We start from the raw sequence: 18,347 nt of genomic DNA, 5'->3' as shown, positions 1-18,347 counted from the left end.
CAACCAGGAGGATGATCAAACTGGCTGTGGAGATGTACAACACTCAGGGAATGGACAGCTTAATTGTTGTGCAGAGGACTTAAAAATCCATCTGGAGCTAAAGAGACTTGAGTTGGAGGCCAGGCATTTGGAAATGGAAGCTGTGAAAATGGAGCAGCAGAGGCAGCACAAAAGGAGATGCTGACTCTTTGTCATAGATGTAATGGGGAAGGGAGTAACTGGATCCCAGAAGTATAAAAGGTCAGTAAATTTCTTCTGCAGTTTACAGAGGGGGATAATTTTGATAGTTTCATTCATATGTTTGTTTTGAGTGGGTATGTAAACAGTATGATGTTGACCAAAGGCTCTGGATATGATTCCTGACCCCCTTACTCTATGGTAAAGCTGTAACTATTTTGTCCAAAATGTCTGGCATTGGCTGTTTTAATTATAGTGCTGTTAAGAATTGTTTGTTATAATTCTTTAAATTAACACATGAAACTTACAGGAAAATGTTTTGTGCATAGACCGAAATCAAAAGAAAGTGTGTGTGAATATGTTGCTGAACTGAGCACTTATTTTCATAGGTGGGTGAGTGGCTGTCAGGTCACCACTTCTGACGGGCTGGCAGATGTTCTGGTGAGGGAACAAGTCCTTAGCACTTTGCCTTAGGACATGAGGATCTAGTTAGCTGATGGACAATTTGCTACTTCAGAGGAGTTAGGGAAGAATGGAGACCTATATCTAGCAAGCAGGGCATGCCTGCACAGGAAAGGGACTCCAAGTACTGCTCATGGATCTAAAAGAACCCATGGTTGGCAGCCCAGACTGCCCCAAATGAATCTGCCAGTAGCAGGGGAAGCCACTAGTCCAGGTAAACATCCAGGACCTAGGGTTAAATGTTTTGAATGCAGCCAGTAGTGCCATGTGGCATACAGATGTCCATGGAGGCAAGGTGGGGAACAAAAGGTGAGAGAGCCAGTAGGTGGGAAAGACAAAATGCCAATAGCAGGTTGTCTTGACACAACAGGGGTACTGAGCTGCCAACCTGCAGATGTCCTGATAGGAAAGGATTTTGATGAGGCAGTACCATGTGTTTATGCAGTTACATGCAAACAGACTTTGAGAAAGCATGTGGGTCTGGTAGCCTGAGGCAGACCCAGACAGACCACATACTTGCAGCCAGGTCTGGTGAGGTGGTTACTTCAGGGAGGGAGCTAATCTGTAGCAGTGAGACTGAAGGTGAGCCACAGCTGCTTGTGAGTATTGATGTTCCCTTGGACAGAGTGACTGTTAAGGTAGAGGTGAGTAGTAGTACCCAGGCTGACAGTGAGGCACTATTGTCAGAGGATGCCAGACATCCTGAGGAAGGGGAGCCAGGAAGGGTTACAAAGAGAGAGTTGGGACAAGCTCAGCTCTCAGAACCTACATTGCAAAGCCTGAGGCAGGTAGCTTGTGAGGCACCTGATTCTCAAGGGAAGGGGGAATCTGTATACTGGGACAAAAGGTTACTCTATAGAGACTGTACCCCTGAGGAAGGGCTAGAAGGTGAGAGGATACATCAGTTGGTAGTGCCTAGAGCCTACCATCTGATGCTTCTAGCCATAGTCCATGATATTCCCTTTGCAGGCCATATGGGCATAAAATGTACAAAGAGACATATTATGCAAAACTTCTATTGGCCTGGAATTTCAAGAGATGTAACAGGGTACTGCATGACCTGTGAGCAGTGCTAAGAGGTAGGCAAGGCAGGAGACAAGGTAAGAGCTCCTTTGATGCCTTTGCCTGTGATTGAAGAGCCATTTCAGAGGGTAACTATAGATATTGTGGGGCCTCTGACTACCCCAAGATCCACAGGGAAAACGTGTATCCTAGTGTTTGTAAACTATGCTACAAGATAGCAGCAACACACCAAACAGCCGATACTTTTCTTCACTTTATTATAAGATCTGGTACCTCGGCAGTTCACCTTCAAGGATCCTTTGGCTGTTTGGTGTGTTGCTGCTATCATTCTAACTGTTGCTGTGTTTTGTCATATGCTACAAGATACCCTGAGGCAGTGGCTTAGTCCTCCATTGAGGCAGAAAAGGTGGCAAATGCTTTGTTAGAGATTTTTAGCAGGGTAGGTTTCCCAAAGGAAATACTGACTGACAGAGGTGGCAATTTCATGTCAGATCTGCTGGCTTGTCTGTGGAAGTACTGTGGGGTGAAGCACCTGAAGACCACCCACTACCATCCCCAGACTAATGGTCTTGTTGAGAGGTTAACCTCTACACTCAAGTCCATGCTTGCGGGCATTTGCAGACCAGTTTAAGATGGAGTGGGACAAATATTTGCCCCATCTGTTTGCTTACAGAAAGGTTCCTCTGTAATCCACAGGTTTTTCACCCTTTGAGTTGTTGTATGGGCATAAGGCAAGGGGACCTCTAGATGTAATTCATGATGAGTGGAAAGGTGAGTGTGAACCTCACAAGGACTCTGTTGTGGCATATATCCTAAACTTCAGGACAAGGCTCAGGGAACTCATGGGTGACCCAGGAGAACCTGGCAGAAGCCCAACAACAGAAAAAGGTATGGTATGACAGGAATGCTTGAGCTAGAGAGTATGCTTTAGGGCAGCAGATAATGGTTCTCATTCCTGTCAGACACAACAAGCTGCAAGCAGCCTGGGAGGGATCCTATAAGGTGCTAAGAAAGCTAAATGATGTTAACTACATGGTGGAACTGCTGGGCAGGAGGCAGGGGCACAAGTTGTACCATGTTAACATGATGAAACCTTACCATGACAGGGAGGTCCTTGTGCTGATCATTTGCAGTGGCTTGCAGTTGAAATCTGAGGGAGATCTGGTGACTGACCTCCTCAGTGAGGCTTGGACAGACACCTCAGTGGAAGGGGTAGCAATGGCCCAGCAGCTATGTCCTACCCAGGTTTGAGAAATCTGAGCAGTGTTACAGGAGTTTGGGGACATGTTCACTGGGAATCCAGGGTGCACCCACCTGGTGCAGCACCAGCTGGATACAGGACCCCAAAGGCCTATTAGGCAGGCCCCTTATAGGGTGCCTGAGAAGGTCAAACAGACCCTGAGGGAGAAGCTACAGGAGATGTTGGACGTAGGGGTAATTCAGGAGTCCAACAGTCTCTGGGCCTCCCTAGTGGTGCTGGTGCCAAAGAAGGATGGCAGAACCAGATTGTGTATGGACTAAAGGAAATTAAATAGTCACACAGAGTCATATGCTTACCCCATACCTAGGACAGATGATGCCCTAGAGCAGCTGGGTGAGGCTAAGTATCTTACCACCATTGATCTTACTAAGGGTTACTGGCAGGTGCCGTTGACTCCTAGTGCTAGACAGAGGTCAGCCTTTTTGACTCCTTTTGGCTTGTATGAGTTCACAAAGATGCCCTTTGGGATGAAAAATGCCCCAGTGGCTTTCCAGAGGCTAGTAGAGCATATCCTTAACAGAAACAGGAGGGTATGCCCTTGCTTACCTAGATGATATTTCCATCTACAGCCATTCCTGGCAAGAGCACCTTCAGCATGACAGGAAGGTGTTGAGCAGACTACAGAGGGCAGGGATGACCATTAAGCAGAGCAAATGTCAGGTGGGTATGGCAGAGGTTTCCTATCTGGGACATAGAGTGGAGAGTGGTAAGATCAGGCCAGAACCTGCCAAAGTGGAAGCCATTCAGGCATGGCCTGCACCTGTTACCAAAAAGCAGGTGAGGGCATTCTTAGGGACAGCGGGGTACTACAGCAAGTCCGTCCCCAGTTATAGTGCCACAGCTGCTCCCCCAACAGACCAGACAAGGAAAAACAGGCTAGATAAGGTAGTGTCGACCACGGCATGTGAGCAGGCATTCCAGAAGCTTAAAGAAGCTTTGGGAGGACTCCCTGTGTTAGCCATTTCAGATTACAGCAAATAATTTGTTGTGCAGGTGGATGCTTCAAACCATGGGATGGGGGCTGTACTTAGCCAGATTTCTTCAGATGGAGAAGAGCATCCAGTGGTTTATTTATCTCAGTCATAGACTGCAACCCAGGGAGGAATGCTATGCAACTGTAGAAAAAGAATGTCTAGCCATAGTGTGGGCACTGCAGAAATTTCAGACTTATCTGTATGGAAGAAAATTCACTGTAGTGACAGATCTCAATCCCCTAACATGGTTAAACAGAGCCAGCCAGCAAAATGTCAAGTTGCTAAGATGGAGCCTAGGGTTGCAAGCATATGATATGTCAGTGCAGCACTGCAGTGGGAGTAGCAATGCCAATGCAGATGGGCTCTCAAGACAGGGAATGGGGTAAGGTATACTCAGATAGACCTAACCCTCAAAAGCAACATTTCTTAAGGGTCACTTGAAAAACTAGCTTGAGTTCTTCTGGGGGGTGTGATATGTGAAGGCTGCCAGACTAGCCAGATATAATTTTGTAGATAACAATGTCATTTGCAAATATTAATATAAGCCACATACTTGTTCTCTTAAATATGAAAAGACTGTATTTGATGTTTTACTACAAAAATTTAACAACTGTGCATTCTGCTGTAAGAAAGCTGATAAGTCAAGCATTTTATGACTGTTTTTGATCTCAGAGCTCAGAGACGTGGTGTCTGAACCAGCAGATTCTTTCTTTTGTTTTGAGACTAGAGTTAATTGCTATATTTTTCATGTATAATATGTTAAATTGCTGTAGTTTCCTGACCAGGTGCAAGCTTACTAAGAAATGTTAATGTAGAGTTTCTGTTAGCCTGGGAGAACAGAGAATTGTTAAGAATGATATCATCTAAAATGAGTCAGCAAGATGTATTATCAATTTAAAGGACTTTCTCAGAGACAGAGAGAGAGCATTTTGCATTTGTTTTCAGAACATCCAACATCACCAGCACTGCATTGCTCTATATGTAAGTTTATTTTTAGAACTGTGATTGCTCTTAAAAATAGCTAGGAAATAGGAAGATTAGACTAGTTGTTTTCTATATAACTGTCAGAACTATTCTACTGTATTATTTTAAGCATTTTCCTGTGATCTTTGAACTTTTTACTAGCACTGTGTATTAAGAAGTATTGTCTTGTGTTTTTATTATTTATTATTAAATATTTTTAAACCTTTCAACCATGGCTGCTTTGTGTAGAGATAATTTAAGCTCTAGAGTATATTGCATGTATATAGTGACACTGGCCAAGCCACTCCAATAAGCCTTAAAAAGTTCTGGCCACACTTACTAATTGGATAATAATATTGCACAGTAATAATTGGACGCCCTTTAGTAAGGGACATTTTAGTGGCTGATAAGTAACGGTCCTGGTGAAATTGATTACTACCTTATAGCCTGGACCGAAGGGGAAAAGCTAGTAAACCTGTGCCAGTCTTCCCTAGGAGTGTCTGTGTGGTTGTATAGAAATCATTTCTCAAAGTGTGTGTGTGTGTGTGTGTGTGTGTGTGTGTGTGTGTGTGTGTGTGTGTGTGTGTGTGTGTGTGTGTGTGTGTGTGTGTCAGCTGTTTGGGCAGGGACATGAAGCACGGGTTGGACAGAGAGAGTGCTAGGAGGACTTGACTTTGGACCCTGACTAAGGACCCCACTCTATAGCTGTGCCAGTGGGGAGTCTTACTGGGGATTTGGAGAGAAAGGGAGAAACCAGCCCCAGACTGACTGTGATCTCTGTGTGCTCTTAAGGGAAATTGTACTTTACTGTATGTCTATTTGTTATCTTTCCCAATGTGGATGTCCCTCACTAGTGTTAGCGGTGAGGACTGAGGCTTCTTGATTGCTGGGCCAGTGCATGGGAGTCATGGCTTGCACTGCATTTAAAGTATTTTGATTGATGTTTTAATTGTTTTTCTGCAAAAAAATATCTAAGCTTGTTTCCCACCTTTCCTGTTACTAACATAGTTGAGATTCAGATTTGCTGCATCCGGGACTGTTTTGTAAGTTTCTGAATTCCCCAGACCTTTCTGTGTTAGAAGGAAGCCTTTCAGCTTATCACTGGGAGTGGTAAGCACTAGGTAGACTATCTACCACAAGAGGAGTGGTTTCTGGCCCTGAAATTGTAGTTTATTGGCCACTTGGGCAGTTTTTCTATCCCTTTCAACTTTCTGGTTTAAAAGCCTGTTTTTGCTTGGGTTTGCACTTGTTTAAGCCCCATGGATCCTGTTTTGGCATCCTGCAGACTACAAGAGCAACATAAAGATGAAAGAGACTTTAAGTGCCTCCATTTTCATTTTTTCTGATCATACTGCTTTCTGCATGTATCATTTTTTCATTTAACTGCATTTATTTTAACTGTATTTGCTTTAGTATTGCTACACACTCAAGTGTACTAGCTTGCACTGAATTTAAAGTATATTACCAATGACAGAAAATCTGCTCTTCAATTTTTCCCTTAGATCTTGCTAGATCTCTTCTCACTTGCACTTTAATTAGCCTATTTACCTAGCACTTCATCAGGCTTTTTGTAGCAATTATTGTAGCACACATAAGTGCTATCAGCATGAGACGTCCCATAAAGAATCTGCTCCAGTACTTAGTAATGATAACCATCCCTCCTGGCATGTCTAAAGGTCAGTTTCCTGTGCTTTCTCCTATTAACCTGGTAAACTTGGGCATTCTGAGGCAGTATAGCAACTGCCTCATGTACACAGACAACCCTCTCGTCTTACTTCCCAACATTCAGACTTGCGAGAGGTGCGCTTATATCTCAAAATTGGAAGCCATGCACTCTCCAGCCAAGACCAAAATAGCTGGTCAAGAGGAGAAGGTCAACACCTGCACCACATCACATGGAACACATAGCCCACCAGAGCACCCACCATCACAGCTGTCACATAAAAACACAAAACACACAACCACCTTCGCAGAGGTTGTCAATAGAAATCTACACAAGCAGCAGAGACCTCCAAGGCAGAAACACACTCCACCACCACAGCACAGCACAAACCACAAGACACATAGCTCACCTACACAATGTGCCCTTCAACCTAATCCCCTAAGGCAAAACAGCTTGCCCAGTACAATAATCATAGGTGACTCAATAGTGAGGCACACTGATGTTCCACTCACTAGGTTGAATAAGGGGAAGGTAACAGTCAGCTGTCTATCAGGTACCAGAATCTAACACATAACACACGCACTCAGGTTACTCCACAACAAGTCTGACTCTGTTGTTGTCCATGTGGGTGTGAATGACCTGAGATACACCTCCCTGAACTACATGAAAAGAAACATGGTGGAGCTCTCAGATTATGTGGCCCAGGCAGGTATGACCCTAGAAGAAAACCAAGGCCAAGTAAATGCGAAAACCACCAAGAAGAGAAACAGGAGCTGGATGCAAACAGGTTTATTCTGGTACCTCGGCTTCCACAGCCTTCAAAGGAATAACCTTTTCACTGTAAATGCATCTTTTTAAACAAAAATTTCATCCTTAATTAATTGAATAATTAAGACAATTGCATAAGTCACAAGGCTTCAGAATAAAAGGGACCATACACTAAAAATGCTGATACATAGTCAGGAAAAAATATATTTATACAAAGACATTGATATTTAGCATACAATAATACACAAACTAAAGTTTTAAATGTATGCAAATACCTAAAGTCTCAAATAGTCAAGTTTATTTCCATATTTAAACCTTTTGGTTTTAATGTACCAAAGTTTAAAATAAACATACTTTCCAACTTTAACAATTTCTGTAAATTCCCAGTATTATAAGTATCAGGTCTAGCCAAAGCACAAAAAACAAAGAATCCAACACCCCATTGTGTGAATTATTGAAATGCTCAGAAACTGGACTTTCCATCCTGCCATTTCTAATGTCACCCATGTGTTCCATGATTCTTATCTTTAGCTGACGTTTAGTTTGCCCTATATAATATTTAGGTGGAATACACCCACAACCAACAATATAAACCACCCCACAAGATTTACAATTAAATGTGTCCAAAGCTTGATATTTTATGCCATTTATACAACTACCTGTCAAATTCTTAACTTTAGAACAAATTCTACATTTTCCACACTTGAACATACCTTTTACAGATGAACTCCCATTAAGCATATTAATCCTAACTTTTGATTTGAACTTTAACATTTCTTTTAAATTTGCATACCTGCCATATGAAAAACATACTCTGTTAGGAAATAAATGACCTATTTCGTCATTCTGACAAACAATCGGCCAAAGAAAGTCTACTATATCTTTCAAAATGGGTGAAAATAGCGAATACTTGTTGACTAAAAAAATGTTGTTCTCATCATTCAAAAGGAACTCATTAACCTTATTATGATCATAAGTTTTATACATATTCCTTATGAATGAATCAGGACTAAGCAATCTATCACTGCTATTCTTGATAGAAGCTTCAGAATAACCTCTTTCCAGAAGCCTTTTTCTAACCATCCTGAATTCAAAATCCAACAAATTAATCTCTGAGGTATGCTCAAAGGTACGTTTGAACTCACCATAAGGAAGTGCTTCAATCAAATGTTTTGGGTGAGCACTGGTGGCGTGTAGAAAATTATTAGTTGCAGTAACTTTTCTATATGGTCTATATTGCACTTTTTTATTAGAATCCACATATAATAGAATATCTAAAAATTGAATGGTACTTTTATTCATTACATGTGTAAATTCAAGACCAAATCTATTATTATGTAAACTGGCAATAAATCCATCAAATTCCATAATATTACCAGTACATACAAAAATCAAGTCATCAATATATCTATAATAAAGTACAACATTTTTTTGAAAAAATTCCAACCTATAAAGAAAAGTAGTTTCAAAAAATGACATAAATAATATCGCATAAGTAGGGGCAAAATTAGCACCCATTGCAGTGCCTTCTTTTTGCAAAAATATCTTGTCTTCACAACAAAAATAATTGTGAGTCAATGCAAATTCTAACAATGAAATAATAAATGAAGTGCGTGGACCCTCCCCCAAAATATTATAAATAGCCTCCAAACCAAATTTAGTCCTAATGCTGGTATATAGGGCCTTTACGTCAACAGTGGCCCAATAAAAAGTGTTGTCCCATTGCATGTTCTTAACCTTAATACAAAAATCATTTGTGTTCCTGATATGTGAAGAAACATTAACCAATTCTTTTTTAAGAAGACTATCCAACAATATGCCAATGTGTTCAAGAAAACCACCACAACAGGATACAATAGTACGACCAGGAGGATCACAGAGATTTTTGTGTATCTTAGGTAGGGCATAAAAACCAGGATCTTTTGGACTAACAATATAAAGTCTTTTTACATCTTTATTAGTTAGAAAACCTAGTCTTTCACCCCTCTCCAGCAATTCTAAAAGGGCTCTGTTAAATTCTGAAACAGGGTTTCTCGATAGCTCAACATAAACTTGTTCATTCGATAGTAAGTCAAACACCATTTTTAAATAATGTGACCTATCCATAATCACCCAGTTCCCTCCTTTGTCTGCCTGACAAAAAGCATACTTATCACAAACAGCCTGCATGGCTTTTAAAGCTCTCCACTCATTTTTGGTAAGATTAAATACAAAATATTTTTTCAAGAACATTCCATATTCAGTTTCTACTTTACCAAGTAATACACTCTCAAAAACTTTCAAAGTGACAGAATTTTTAGGTGGACAAAAGGAACTATGGGTTGGTAAACTAGGAACCTCAAGTTTACCGTACCCTGTCATAAAACGCCCAGAATCAGCTACACATAAATCTAACTCAGACCCATCCATGCCCCTGTCCAATAATATAGAACTATTAAGGTCATAATCATATACAGAGAGGTTAAGCAAAGAATCAGAAGAACATGAAAAATCATCAGAAATAGTACAATTATCAGAGGTAGTTTCAACATTGTTCAAACTGCTTAATGTATTAATGGTATGACACTTCTTATTTTCAAAAAATGCTTTTAAATACAATTTCCTACAAAAACGCTTAACATCAATTAATAAGTCAGAAAGAGCTGGTATTTTGGTAGGGACAAACTTACTTCCCTTAAGCAACACCTGCTCCATGTCAGTAGTGACCAAAAAATCACTCAACTTGACAATATGCTTTTGTATAGCGTTATGTAAAGCATTTGAAAAATCAAACTGTCCCAATCTGAAAGTCTGTCTGAACACAGTCGAAACACATCCCCTTTCAGTGTCTTCTGTTACGACCCTTGTTTCTTGATTTTCGTTTACTACCCTGATGAAAATTCCAATTCACTTGCTCTTCCGCCTCCAGCTGACCGCTAGCATCTTCAATGTTGTCCACTCTTTTGAACGACACGCTTTTCCTACTTGTACCTGTGTCGGAAGATGAGACAGACAAGTCTCTAGCAGATCGGGAAACTCCCTCCACTCTTCCGGTTTGGGACATACCATTTTTACGTTTGCGTTGCCACAGATAAACAGTATCTTTTCTGAAGTCATTGATATCCCTATTCAGTTTATTTTCTTTCTTGAAACTACTTCAGTTTCAAATTTAGCAGTTTCTGTATTTATACCTTTCATAACAGCACAAAAGACTTCGTTAGGAATTTCTGTGAACAAACTCTCCTCCACCTCTGCGATCTGGAGTTGGATTGCCCCCAAGCTCTTTCGGTTTTGCTGGATAAGTATTTTCAGCAAGCTTAAAGTACATTGCAGTGAGGCAGCCTTCCACTCTTCGAAAAATTAATTCTCCTCCTCTGTAAATTTAAATGCAGGTAGTTTGTCCACCCGAAGTCCTCTGGGTGTAATAGACAAACTGACATACTTTTCTAGCAGTCGAGTATCATAAAATAAAGAGGTTTCTTTAAACCTTAACTTCTTCAGTTCATCAAACCTCTTATCACGGTCTCCACTCACAGGAACAGCCCATGGATCAAACAAAGCCAATTTGTCATCCCTTTCCTTACACAAATTGGCAAAACGAAAAACTTCTTCATTATAGGCTTGATTTGCCATAATTAGAAAAACAAAACCTGAACTCCTCAGATAAACGTAAAAGAAAACCAAGGCCAAGTAAATGCGAAAACCACCAAGAAGAGAAACAGGAGCTGGATGCAAACAGGTTTATTCTGGTACCTCGGCTTCCACAGCCAGTTATAGTACCACAGCTGCTCCCCCAACAGACCAGACAAGGAAAAACAGGCTAGATAAGGTAGTGTCGACCACGGCATGTGAGCAGGCATTCCAGAAGCTTAAAGAAGCTTTGGGAGGACTCCCTGTGTTAGCCATTTCAGATTACAGCAAATAATTTGTCGTGCAGGTGGATGCTTCAAACCATGGGATGGGGGCTGTACTTAGCCAGATTTCTTCAGATGGAGAAGAGCATCCAGTGGTTTATTTATCTCAGTCATAGACTGCAACCCAGGGAGGAATGCTATGCAACTGTAGAAAAAGAATGTCTAGCCATAGTGTGGGCACTGCAGAAATTTCAGACTTATCTGTATGGAAGAAAATTCACTGTAGTGACAGATCACAATCCCCTAACATGGTTAAACAGAGCCAGCCAGCAAAATGTCAAGTTGCTAAGATGGAGCCTAGGGTTGCAAGCATATGATATGTCAGTGCAGCACTGCAGTGGGAGTAGCAATGCCAATGCAGATGGGCTCTCAAGACAGGGAATGGGGTAAGGTATACTCAGATAGACCTAACCCTCAAAAGCAACATTTCTTAAGGGTCACTTGAAAAACTAGCTTGAGTTCTTCTGGGGGGTGTGATATGTGAAGGCTGCCAGACTAGCTAGATATAATTTTGTAGATAACAATGCCATTTGCAAATATTAATATAAGCCACATACTTGTTCTCTTAAATATGAAAAGACTGTATTTGATGTTTTACTACAAAAATTTAACAACTGTGCATTCTGCTGTAAGAAAGCTGATAAGTCAAGCATTTTATGACTGTTTTTGATCTCAGAGCTCAGAGCCGTGGTGTCTGAACCAGCAGATTCTTTCTTTTGTTTTGAGACTAGAGTTAATTGCTATATTTTTCATGTATAATATGTTAAATTGCTGTAGTTTCCTGACCAGGTGCAAGCTTACTAAGAAATGTTAATGTAGAGTTTCTGTTAGCTTGGGAGAACAGAGAATTGTTAAGAATGATATCATCTAAAATGAGTCAGCAAGATGTATTATCAATTTAAAGGACTTTCTCAGAGACAGAGAGAGAGCATTTTGCATTTGTTTTCAGAACATCCAACATCACCAGCACTGCCTTGCTCTATATGTAAGTTTATTTTTGGAACTGTGATTGCTCTTAAAAATAGCTAAGAAATAGGAAGATTAGACTAGTTGTTTTCTATATAACTGTCAGAACTATTCTACTGTATTATTTTAAGCATTTTCCTGTGATCTTTGAACTTTTTACTAGCACTGTGTATTAAGAAGTATTGTGTTGTGTTTTTATTATTTATTATTAAATATTTTTAAACCTTTCAACCATGGCTGCTTTGTGTAGAGATAATTTAAGCTCTAGAGTATATTGCATGTATATAGTGACACTGGCCAAGCCACTCCAATAAGCCTTAAAAAGTTCTGGCCATACTTACTAATTGGATAATAATATTGCACAGTAATAATTGGACGCCCTTTAGTAAGGGACATTTTAGTGGCTGATAAGTAATGGTCCTGGTGAAATTGATTACTACCTTATAGCCTGGACCGAAGGGGAAAAGCTAGTAAACCTGTGCCAGTCTTCCCTAGGAGTGTCTGTGTGGTTGTATAGAAATCATTTCTCAAAGTGTGTGTGTGTGTGTGTGTGTGTGTGTGTGTGTGTGTGTGTGTGTGTGTGTGTGTGTGTGTGTGTGTGTGTCAGCTGTTTGGGCAGGGACATGAAGCATGGGTTGGACAGAGAGAGTGCTAGGAGGACTTGGCTTGGGACCCTGACTAAGGACCCCACTCTATAGCTGTGCCAGTGGGGAGTCTTACTGGGGATCTGGAGAGAAAGGGAGAAACCAGCCCCAGACTGACTGTGATCTCTGTGTGCTCTTAAGGGAAATTGTACTTTACTGTATGTCTATTTGTTATCTTTCCCGATGTGGATGTCCCTCACTAGTGTTAGTGGTGAGGAGGCTTCTTGATTGCTGGGCCAGTGCATGGGAGTCATGGCTTGCACTGCATTTAAAGTATTTTGATTGATGTTTTAATTGTTTTTCTGCAAAAAAAATCTAAGCTTGTTTCCCACCTTTCCTGTTACTAACATAGTCGAGATACAGATTTGCTGCATCCGGGACTGTTTTGTAAGTTTCTGAATTCCCCAGACCATTCTGTGTTAGAAGGAAGCCTTTCAGCTTATCACTGGGAGTGGTAAGAACTAGGTAGACTATCTACCACAAGAGGAGTGGTTTCTGGCCCTGAAATTGTAGTTTATTGGCCACTTGGGCAGTTTTTCTATCCCTTTCAACTTTCTGGTTTAAAAGCCTGTTTTTGCTTGGGTTTGCACTTGTTTAAGCCCCATGGATCCTGTTTTGGCATCCTGCAGACTACAAGAGCAACATAAAGATGAAAGAGACTTTAAGTGCCTCCATTTTCATTTTTTCTGATCATACTGCTTTCTGCACGTATCATTTTTTCATTTAACTGCATTTATTTTAACTGTATTTGCTTTAGTATTGCTACACACTCAAGTGCACTAGCTTGCACTGAATTTAAAGTATATTACCAATGACAGAAAGTCTGCTCTTCAATTTTTCCCTTAGATCTTGCTAGATCTCTTCTCACTTGCACTTTAATTAGCCTATTTACCTAGCACTTCATCAGGCTTTTTGTAGCAATTATTGTAGCACACATAAGTGCTATTAGCACGAGACGTCCCATAAAGAATCTGCTCCAGTACTTAGTAATGATAACCATCCCTCCTGGCATGTCTAAAGGTCAGTTTCCTGTGCTTTCTCCTATTAACCTGGTAAACTTGGGCATTCTGAGGCAGTATAGCAACTGCCTCATGTACACAGACAACCCTCTCGTCTTACTTCCCAACATTCAGACTTGCGAGAGGTGCGCTTATATCTCAAAATTGGAAGCCATACACTCTCCAGCCAAGACCAAAATAGCTGGTCAAGAGGAGAAGGTCAACACCTGCACCACATCACTTGGAACACATAGCCCACCATAGCACCCACCATCACAGCTGTCACATAAAAACACAAAACACACAACTACCTTCGCAGAGGTTGTCAATAGAAATCTACAAAAACAGCAGAGACCTCCAAGGCAGAAACACACTCCACCACCACAGCACAGCACAAACCACAAGACACATAGCTCACCTACACAATGTGCCCTTCAACCTAATCCCCTAAGGCAAAACAGACGTAACCTGAAGAAGCGCATTGTTAGATGCGTGAAAGCGCTTGTTTTATTCCAATAAAATAATATCTGCTACTATCGTGGAGGCTTTGGTGATTTGTTGAACAATGTGCCCTTCAACCTAATTCCCTAAGGCAAAACAGCTTGCCCAGTACAATAATCATAGGTGACTCAATAGTGAGGCACACTGATGTTCCACTCACTAGGTTGAATAAGGGGAAGGTAACAGTCAGCTGTCTATCAGGTACCAGAATCTAACACATAACACACGCACTCAGGTTACTTCACAACAAGTCTGACTCTGTTGTTGTCCATATGGGTGTGAATGACCTGAGATACACCTCCCTGAACTACATGAAAAGAAACATGGTGGAGCTCTCAGATTATGTGGCCCAGGCAGGTATGACCCTAGCCCTGAGCAGCATCCTACCATTACCCAGAAAGATATCGCAGTACAAGCAGAAAATTATTGATTTCAACAATTGGCTAAGTTTCTGGTGTCATTCTAAGGGGATCCAGTATCTGTATACTTGGGATGACATGAATGACAGACTTCGATGCTTTGCCAGAGATGGCCTGCATCTGTCACCCCTGGGTTTCTGGGTACTGGTTAAGGCTCTTGCCAACCCTATATTGCCCTTTTTAGGTGATGTTACAAAGACCAAATTACCACCATAACAGCTATAAATAAATGCAATCTGAGGATCATGCTGCTCAATGCTAAAGTCTAAATCTCAAGATGCACTTGCTCGAAGCAGTCCTCAAAATAGAGAACATCAACATTTGTGTTGTAATGGAGACCCGGTTTAAAGCAGCAGAAAGCACCCCTGCACTACCAGGCTATAACTCATTCCACACCTTTTGGCCTCAGAACATAGACCAATGCTCCAAAGGTGGTGGTGTCTCCATATTCATAAAGGATATGCACATTTCCAGACTAGTAGCCCAGCATAATGCATCTGAGATACTCCAGGTACAACTAACATTGGGTAAGATAGTGATTCAGGTCATAGCCTGCTATAGGTCCCCAACCATGTCCCAAGATTCTCATTCCACATTTCTAAGTACCCTGGAAACTATTAAATTACCCCACCATCAACTGGGAAAACTACTCATGCACCAATGCACTGGCACAATGCTTCCTGGAATTCATCAATTCCAATGCTCTGGACCAGCTCATTCTTATCCCCAGTAGAGGAAGCAACATCCTTGACCTGGTTTTTACTAACCTAGGCAGCCGTTGCTCTGCACCAGTAGTCAGTTCCTCCCTGGTTAGAACCAACCACAAACTAATCACCATGTGAATCCACATCTCACCCACACTCCCTGCAAAGGTAACCACCATGAAAAACTTATCCAAAGCTGACTTTGGACTCCTAAAACCAGAGGTGTCTAACTCATGGCACCCATGCTAATGGGAAATAGATGCATGACTGCCAAATCATCCACCAGTGCACTGTACGAACATGTACATAAATGCATGGAACTAGCCATACCCAACAGAACCAAGATGCTCTCCTCCAAAAAAGGAAGCCAATCTGGTGGTCTTCTGCCATTAATAAACTCTACAACAGAAAGAAGAAACTGTTGCAGAAAAAGGTGAAGTCCCGAGACTGAAACAAATCCCTTATTAGCCTCAACAAAAAGTTGAAATCCCTCATCAAAACCTCCAAAGCCAGCTATGAAGGCAGAATTGCAGCAGACACTAAAAACAACCACAAAGCCTTTTTTAATTATATTAAGAATCTCCATGGCAATACCCAGATTTGCTCTGAGTTACTGTGCAATGGTACCTCCTATACTGAGCCAACAGATTTGCCAACATACTGGCTGACAGATTCAGTGCCAACTTTACCCCTCTCTCCCCCCTAAAGGACCAGTCTCAATACTGGAAGAATGCCAGGTACCCATCATTACTGCAGCACATGTTTAAGCTGCATTGTCCAAGGCTAAGAATACAGCTTCCATGGGACACAACAATATCCCTGGCTGTATTACATGAATTACAAAGTGAATTAGCACCACATCTGTGTGCCCTGTTCACTCACAGCCTCGCCTCAGGCTTTGTCCCTACTGAATGGTGCACTGCTACAGTCATCCCTGTCCATAAAGGAGGAGTGACTACAGATCCTGGATATTATCGCCCCATTAGCCTGAAGAGTCTGATATGTAATGCTGTGGAGTGCATCATCATGGACCTAATTAACAAGGATATAGGGACTCTCCAAACTCTAGATCCCATGCAATTTGGTTTTGTGAAAGGTAGATCATGCCTGCTCAACCTGGTTGACTTCTTTGACTCAGTCACCAGAGCTATGGATAAAGGTAAGGCAATTCATACAGGCTACCTCAATCTGGCCAAGACCTTTGATACCATTCCTCACTCAGGAATTATTGATAAACTCACAAAACTAGGCATTAACCCCTATATCATTAGGTGGGTTGCAAATTGGCTCACAGATAGAACCCACAGTGTGAAAGTAGCGGACTCCAAATCAGACTGCCATCCAGTCACGAGTGGAGTCCCACAGGGATCGGTCCTGGGTCCTCTCCTGTTTGGCTTCTACTTCTCAGAAGTCCAGGCCAACACAGAGGGACTCTGGTTGACCAAGTTTGCAGACAACTGCAAGCTGGGAGCCATTATTAACTCTCCAAGTGATGCAGACATCCCACAGAAAGGCCTCACTGAGACCAATGACTGGTGTCAAAACCATGTACTTAAGCTTGATGCCAAAAAAGCGTCATTATCCCATTTAGGAAAAATTCAGTTCCCACTAATTACCACATTGATGGGACTGAAGGCATTATAAGAGATCTGGGGACACAGGTTGACAGCAACCTCTCCTTCAACCATCACATTGCCACTGTGGTCAGAAAATGTTTCTGTGTGGCACATCTCATTACCAAGAGTTTTGCATTTAGGAAGAAAGAGGTCACCATTTATCTCTACTCTACCCTCATTAGACCAGTCATAGAGTATAATGCCCCATTAAGCATGTAACTCATTAGACACCTGCAACAGCTGGAGAGGCCACAAAAGTACCTCACAAAGAGGATCCTACAAGGACAGACTCAAAAAAACTCCATCTAGTCTCTGTGTTATATTGTCTACTAAGAGGCAATCTCTGCTTGATTTACAAAGCCATGTCTGACCCCGCTCTGTTAGAAATGCTACATCTAAAGAAATCCCAATCCCTCCACACCACATGCTCCAAAACCCTCAACCTCATTACCAAGATCAACAGAACATGCTGGACTGACAGGTTCATAACCCAGAGACTGCCCATGCTCTGGAATAGCCTTACCATGCATGTCAAGCAGAGCACCTCACTGGCCCTCTTCAAGAGAAATCTTGATGAGTGGATGGGAAATAGAAAGTTCACCTTGGGGATCACTACAGTGGCTCTACTTGATAGAGACACTGGAAACTAATGTTGGGCGGCACAATGCCAGGGCATTTCTTTGAGCTAGGCTTGTAATGGCTCTAGGGCCATTAGCCTAGTACACACCTATGAACCTATATTTTACATTGATGCATAGACTCCACATATATCTACATAACTAATATACATAACGTACACACACAGTAACATTTATAGAGTCATCTCTGTTATACACATTCATATGTCTATATATATATATATATATATATATATATATATATATATATATATATATATATACATATATATAAATATATATGTATGTGTGTGTGTGCGTGTGTGTAAATATATCCCCTTGCAGCACTTCAGACATGCCCTGATGGGCTATCCCTGGGCATCTAAATTGCCCTTCTCTACAAGGGATGCTGATGTCATCCACCTTAAAAGTGATGTCTGACAGTCTAACATCACAAAAAGCTCCATGTTGCATGCGATAATTACTGCGAGCTATAGTGTGTACCAATAGATAGGAAGGGGTTGTAATTTCACAGCAGCCAGCTGTGTGTGTGTGTGTGTGTGTGTGTGTGTGTGTGTGTGTGTGTGTGTGTGTGTGTGTGTGTGTGTGTGTGTTTGTGTGTGTAAATATATCCCCTTGCAGCTTTATAGACATGTCCATATGGGCTATTCCCTGGCAATGGTTATGCACTTTTTGGC

The 18,347-nt window shown here is 41.5% G+C and overlaps 1 protein-coding gene across 1 annotated transcript in view; it reads left to right on the top strand.

The window, feature by feature from the left end:
• LOC122792414 (xanthine dehydrogenase/oxidase-like) overlaps nucleotides 1-18,347 on the top strand; it is a 1,368,088-nt gene that overhangs the window by 265,804 nt on the left and 1,083,937 nt on the right. The window lies entirely within an intron of this gene.

Source organism: Protopterus annectens, chromosome 1.part2 (genome assembly GCF_019279795.1).
Source record: "Protopterus annectens isolate FY-2018-M chromosome 1.part2, PAN1.0, whole genome shotgun sequence".
In the NCBI taxonomy this organism is placed as follows: Eukaryota; Metazoa; Chordata; order Ceratodontiformes; family Protopteridae; genus Protopterus; species Protopterus annectens.
This window is presented reverse-complemented; position numbering and strand designations above follow the sequence as displayed.